Source organism: Mandrillus leucophaeus, unplaced genomic scaffold (genome assembly GCF_000951045.1).
Source record: "Mandrillus leucophaeus isolate KB7577 unplaced genomic scaffold, Mleu.le_1.0 Scaffold1108, whole genome shotgun sequence".
Classification (NCBI taxonomy): Eukaryota; Metazoa; Chordata; class Mammalia; order Primates; family Cercopithecidae; genus Mandrillus; species Mandrillus leucophaeus.
The window spans coordinates 180,446-187,686 of NW_012099299.1; positions in this window are offsets into that span (position 1 = coordinate 180,446).

Here is a 7,241-nt window from a genome sequence, read left to right on the forward strand (position 1 = left end):
GGAGCTTCAAAACTGCGTAATAGAAAGAAAGTTTTATCTATATGAGATGAATAGACATATCTATCACAAAGCTGTTTCACAGAAAGATACTTTCCAGTTTTTGTCTGAGGATACCTCCTTTTTCACCATAGCCGTCCATATACTCATGAAGGTCTCCTGGTATCGTTTTTGTAGAACCGGTCTTCCTCAATCCTCTAAGACAAGAAAAGTATAACTCTGTGAGTGAAATTCCCATGTCACAAAGCAGCTCCTCAGAAATCTTCTCTCCAGGATCTATCTGAAGATCTTTCCATTTTCACCATAAGTTTTAAAGCCCTCCTGAGTATTCCTGACTGACTAAACTAAAAGACTGTTAGAATACTGCTCAATGAAAACAGAAGCTTAACTATGCTAGTGGTCTTCATGTGAACTAGAGCAGTATCACAGAAACTTTCCTTCCGGTATTTATCAGATGGTATTTCCTTTTCAGCATTATCTTAAGGGCACTCCCAAATATCCTTTCTCAGGTTCCACAGAAACAGTGATTTCAAACTGCTCAATTAAAAAGAATGATTTCACTCTATGAGACGAAGACACACATCACAAAGCAGCTGCCCTGAAAGCTTCTCTCCAGTTTTCACCGGAAGACGAAACCTTTCTCACCACAAGCCTCTGGGCGCCACTTACTATCCCTTTCCAGATTCCTCAAAGACAGAATTTCCAAAGTGGAGAATGTAGTTTAAGCTTTAACTCTCCGAAATGAATGCACATGTCAGAGAGTTGTTTCTTGGAACGCTTCTTTCTGGGTTTTATTTCAGGATATGTCACTTTTCACCATAATCTTCAAAGCGCTGCAAAATATCACTTATTCAGTATTACAGGAACAGTGTTCAAACACTGCCTTATTACAAAAGAGGAATAACTCCCTGAGGGGAATGCACACACCACAAAGCATTTTCTCAGAAAACTTCCTTCCAGTTTTTATCTGGAGATATTTCCTATTTCCCCACAATCCTGAATGTGATAACTTCTTTCCAGTTTTTGACTGAGGATGCTTTCTTTTTCACCATAGCCTTTCATATACTCCCGAATGTCCCCTGGGAGCTTTTTCTCCAAACGGGATTCCCCAATCCTCTTTGAGAAGAAAGGTATAACTCTGTGAGTGGAACGTACAGGTTGCAATGCAGCTCCTTGGATATCTTCTGTCTGGAATCTATCTGAAGATGTTTCGTTCTTCACCGTAAGCCCCAAAATGCTCCTGAGTATCCCTTAGCTGATTAACCTAAAACAGTGTTAGAATACAACTCAATGAAAACAGAAGCTTAACTGTGTTAGTGGAAATCACGTGACTTAGAGCAGTTTCACAGAAAGTTTCCTTCTATTATTTATTGGAGTGTAATACCTTTTCAGCATATTCTTAAGAGTGTTCCCAAATGTCCTTTCTCAGGTTCCACAGAAAAAGTGATTTCAAACTTTTCAATCCAAAGAATGATTTATCTGTATGAGATGAATACACACATCACAAAGCAGTTGCTCTGAATGCTTCTCTCAAGTTTTCAATGGAAGACGTTTCCTTACTCACAACAAGCCTCCGGGCGTCACTTAAATTCCCTTCACAGATTCCTCAAACACAGAGTTTCCATTATTTGCAAAGCAGTGTAAGCTTTAACTCTCTGAAGTTAATGCACAAGTCAGAGAGCAATTTATTGGAATGCTTCTTTCATTGTTTTATTTCAAGATATGTCACTTTTCACCATAGTCTTCAATGCGCTGCAAAATATCACTTTTTTAGTTTTACAGGAACAGTGTTCAAACACCGTCTTATGAGAAAAGCGGTATAGCTCCCTGAGTGGAATGCACACAACACAAAGCAGTTTCTCAGAAGGATTCTCTCCAGTTTTTATCTGAGGGTATCTCCTATTTCCCCACAGACCTGAATGTGCTCCCGAATGTCCCTTCGTGAATCCGTCCATGATGCAGTTTCAAAACTGCGTCATAAAAAGTAAGTTTTATCTATGTGAAAAGAATAGGCATATCTACCACAAAGCAGTTTCACAGAAAGCTTATTTCCACCATTTGTCTGAGAGGATTTCCTTTTTCACCAGAGCCATATGTATACTCCGGAATGTCCCCTGGTAGCTTTTTCTCCAAACAGTATTCTCCAATCCTCTATGAGAAGAAAGTACAACTCTGTCAGTGGAATGCACACTTCATAAACAGCTCCTCAGAAACCACCTCTCCAGTATGTGTCTGAAGATATTTCGGTTTTCAATGTAAGCTTCACAGCGCTTCTGAGTATCCCTTGACTGAGTATCCTAAAATATTGTTAGAATACTGCTCAATTAAAACAGAAGCCTAACTGTGCTAGTGGACTTCAGGTGACCTAGAGCAGTTTCACTGAGTGTTTCCTTCTGTTTTTTAAGGGAGGGTATTTCTTTTTCAGCATATTCTTAAGAGCGTTCCCAAATGTCCTGTCTCAGGTTCCACAGAAACAGTGATTTCAAACTACTCAATCCAAAGAATGATTTAACTCTATGAGATGAATACACACATCACAAATCAGTTGCTCTGAGAGCTTCTGTGGAGTTTTCATTGGAAGACGTTTCCTTTCTCACCACAAGCCTCCGGTCACCACTTAATATGCCTTCAGAGATTTCTCAAAGAAAGAGTTTCCAAACTGGGCAACGTAGAGTAAGCTTTAACTCTCTGAAATGAAAGCACACGTCAGAGAGCATTTTCTTGGAACGCTTCCTTCTGGGTTTCATTTCAGGTTATTGCACTTTCCACATAGTCTTCAATGCACTGCAAATCAACACGTTTTCAGTTTTACAGGAAGAGTGTTCAAACACTGCCTTATGAGAATACAGGTATAAGTCCCAGAGTGGAATGCACACATCACAAAGCAGTTTCTCGGAAAGCTTCTATTCCGTTTTTGTCTGAAGATATTTCTTATTTCCCCACAGGCCTGAATGTGCTCCTGAATGTCCCTTTGCCAATCCGTCCATGATAGAGTTTCAAAACTGTATAGTAAAGAGAATTTTATCTTTGTGAGATGAATAGACATATCTATCACAAAGCAGTTTCACAGAAAGCTTCTTTCCAGTTTTTGTCTGAGGATATTTCCTTTTTCACCATAGCTGTCCGTATACTCCCGAATGTCCCCTGGCAGCTTTTTCTCCAACCGGGATTGCCCCATCCCCTATGAGAAGTAAAGTTTAACTCTGGGAGTGGAATGCACACTTCACAAAGCAGCTCCTTGGAAATCTTCTGCCCTGTATCTACCTGAAGATATCTCTGTTTTTAACCGAAAGCCTCAAAACGCTTCTGAGTATCCTTTAGCTGACTAACCTAAAACAGTGCTGGAATACTGCTCAATGAAAACAGAAGTTTAACTGTGAGAGTGGAATTCAGGTGACCTAGAGCACCTTCACAGAAAATTTCCTTCTGTTTTTTATTGGAAGGTCTTTCTTTTTCAGCTTATTCTTAAGAGCGATCCCAAATGTCCTTACTCAGGTTCCATAAAAACAGTGATTTCAAACTGCTCAGTAGAAAGAATGATTTAACTCTATGAGATGAATACACACATCACAAAGCAGTTGCTCCGAAAGCTTCTCTCCAGTTTTCATCAGAAGACATTTCCTTTCTCACCTGAAGCCTCCGGTTGCCACTCAATATCCCTTTCCAGATTCCTCAAAAACAGAGCTTCCAAACTGGGCAACGTAGTGTTAGCTTTAACTCTCTGAAATGACTGCACACGTCAGAGAGCAGTTTCTTGGAACGCTTCTTTCTGGGTTTCATCTCAGCGTATTTCACTTTATACCGGAGTCTTCAATGCGCTGCAAAATATCACCTTTTCAGTTTAACAAGAACAGTGTTCAAACACTGCCTATGACAAAAGAGGTATAACTCCCTGAGTGAAATGCACACATCACAAAGAAGTTTCTCAGAAAACTTCTCTCCGGTTTTTATCTTAAGATCTCTCCTATTCCCCACAGGCCTGAAGGTGCTCCCGAATGTCCCTTCTGGAATTCGTCCATGACACAGTTTCAAAATTGCGAAAATAGAAAGTTTTCTCTATGTGTATTGAATAGACATATCTGTCACAAAGCAGTTTGACAGAAAGCTTCTTTCCAGTTTTTATCTGAGTATAATTCCTTTTTCACCATAGGCATCCATATACTCCCGAATGTCCCTTGTTAGCTTTTACTCCAAACGGGATACTCCAATCCCCTATGAGAAAAAAAGTATAACTGTGTGTGTGGAATGCACATGTCACAAAGCAGCTCCTCAGAAATCTTCTCTGCAATATCTCTCTGAAGATATTTTCGTTTTCACCGTAAGCTTCAAAGCACTCCCGAGGATCCCTTAGCTGACTAACCTAAAACGGTGTTAGAATACTGCTCAATGAAAACAGAAGTTTAACTGTGCGAGTGGACTTCATGTGACCTAGAACAGTTTCATGGAAGGATTCCTTCTGCTTTTTATAGGATGGTATTTCTTTCTCAGTATATTCTTAAGAACGTTCCCAAATGTCCTTTCTCAGGTTCCACAGAAACAGTGATTTCAAACTGCTAAATCTAAAGAATGATTTAATTCTATGAGAGGAAAGACGCATCACAAAGCAGTTCCTCCAACAACTTCCCTCCAGTTTTCATTGTAAGACGTTTCCTTTCTCCACACAAGCCTCCATACGCCATTTAATATCCCTTCACAGATGCCTCAAAAAAAGAGTTTCCAAACTGGGCAACGTAGAGTAAGCTTTAACTCTCTGAAATGAAAGCAAACGTCAGACTGCAGTTTCTTGGAATGCTTCCTTCTGGGTTTCATTTCAGGTTATTACACTTTCCACATAGTCTTCAATGCGCTGCAAATCAACACTTTTTCAGTTTTACAGGAAGAGTGTTCAAACACTGCCTTATGAGAATAGAGGTATAAGTCCCAGAGTGGAATGCACACATCACAAAGCAGTTTCTCGGAAAGCTTCTATCCCGTTGTTGTCTGAAGGAATCTCCTTTTTCATCATAGGCCTGAATGTACTCCCGAATGTGCCTTCGTGAATGTGTCCATGATGCAGTTTGAAAACTGCGTAATAGAAAGAAAGCTTTATCTGTGTGAGATGAATAGACGTATCTATGACAAACCAGATTCACAGAAAGCTTCTTTCCAGTTTTTGTCTGAGGTTATTTCCTTTTTCACCATACCCATCCATATGTTCCCGAATGTCCCCTGGTAGCTTTTTCTACACACAGGATTTCCCAATCCTCGATAAGAAGAAAAGTATAACTCTGTGAGTGGAATGCACACGTTACAAAGCAGCTCTTCTGAAATCTTCTCTCCAGTACTTATCTGAAGATATTTCCGTTTTCACCGTAAACCTCAAAGTGCTCCTGAGGATCCTTTAACTGACTAACCTAAAACAGTGATAGAATACTGCTCAATTAAAACAGAAACTTAACTGTGTGAGTGGACTTCACATCACCTAGAGCAGTTTACAGAAAGCCTCCTTCTGATTGTTTTTGGAGGGTATTTCTTTTTCAGCATATTCTTAAGAACATTCCCAAATATCCTTTCTCAGGTTCTACAGAAAAGGTGGTTTCAAACTACTCAAATCAAATAATGATTTAACTCTATGAGATGAATACACACAAAACAAAACAGTTGCTATGAAAACTTCTCTCCAGTTTTCATCAGAAGACATTTCCTTTCTCACCACAAGCCTCTGGGTGCCTCTTAATATCCCTTCACAGATTCCTCAAAGACAGAGTTTCCAAACTGGCCAATTTAGTGTAAGCTTTAACACTCTGAAATGAATGCTCACGTCAGGGAGCAGTTTTTTGAAATGCTTCTTTCTGGGTTTTATTTCAGGATGTTTCACTTTTGGCCATACTCTTCAATGCACAGCAAAATATCACTTTTCAGTTTTACAGGAACTGTGTTCAAACACTGCCTTATGAGAAAAGAGGTGTAACTTCCTGAGTGGAATGTATACATCACAAAGCAGTTTCTCAGAAAGCTTCTATCCAGTTCTCATCTGAAGGTATCTCCTTTTTCCATACAGGCCTGAATGGGCTCCCGAATGTCCATTCGTGAATGTGTCCATGACGCAGTTTCAAAACTGTGTAATGGAAAGAAAGTTTTATCTATGTGAGATGAATAGACATGTCTATCACAAAGCATTTTCACAGAAATCTTCTTTCCACTTCTTGTCTGAGGATATTTCCTTTTTCACCATAGCCGTCCATGCACTCCCGAATGTCTCCTGGTAGCTTATTCTCCAGATGGGATTCCCCAATCCACTATGAGAAGAAAAGTACAACTCTGTGAGTGGAATGCACACTAAAAAAAAGCTCCTCGGAAATCTCTTCAGTATCTGTCTGAAGATATTTCCCTTTTCATCATAAGACTCAAAGCACTCCCGAGTATCCCTTAGCTGACTAACCCAAAACACTATTAGAATACAGCTCAATGAAAGGAGAAGCTTAACTGTGCAAGTGGACTTCACGTGACCTAGAGCAGTTGCACAGAAAGTTTCCTTCTGGTTTTGATCAGAAGATATTTCTTTTTCACCATATTCTTAAGAGCGTTCCCAAATGTCCTTTCTCAGGTTACACAGAAACAGTGATTTCAAACAGTTCAATCAAAACAATGATTTAAATCTATGAGATGAATACACACATCGCAAACCAGTTGTTCCAATAGCTACTTTCCAGTTTTCCTCGGAAGACGTTTCGTTTCCCACCACAAGCCTCCAGTTGCCACTTAATATCCCTTCACACATTCCTCAAAGACAGAGTTTCCAACCCCGGCAATGTAGTATAAGCTTCAACTCTCTGACATGAATGCACAAGTCATAGAGCAGTTTCTTGGAACGCTTCTTTCTGGGTTTTATTTCAGGATATTTCACTTTTCGCCATAGTCTTCAAGGTGCTGCAATATATCAATTTTTAAGCTTTACAGGAACAGTGTTCAAACACTGCATCAAGAGAAAAGAGGTATAACTCCCTGAGTGGAATGTAAACATCACAAACCAGTTTCTCAGAAAACTTCTCTCCAGTTTTTATCTGAAGATATTTCCAATTTCCCCAAAGGCCTGAATGTGCTTCCAAATGTCCCCTCGCAAATCCGTCCATGATGTAGTTTAAAACCTGCATAATAGAAAGAGAATTTTATCTATGTGATATGAATAGACATATCTATCATAAAGCAGTTTCAAAGGAAGTTTCTTTCCAGTTTTTGTCTGAGGAGGTTTCCTTTTTTTTTTT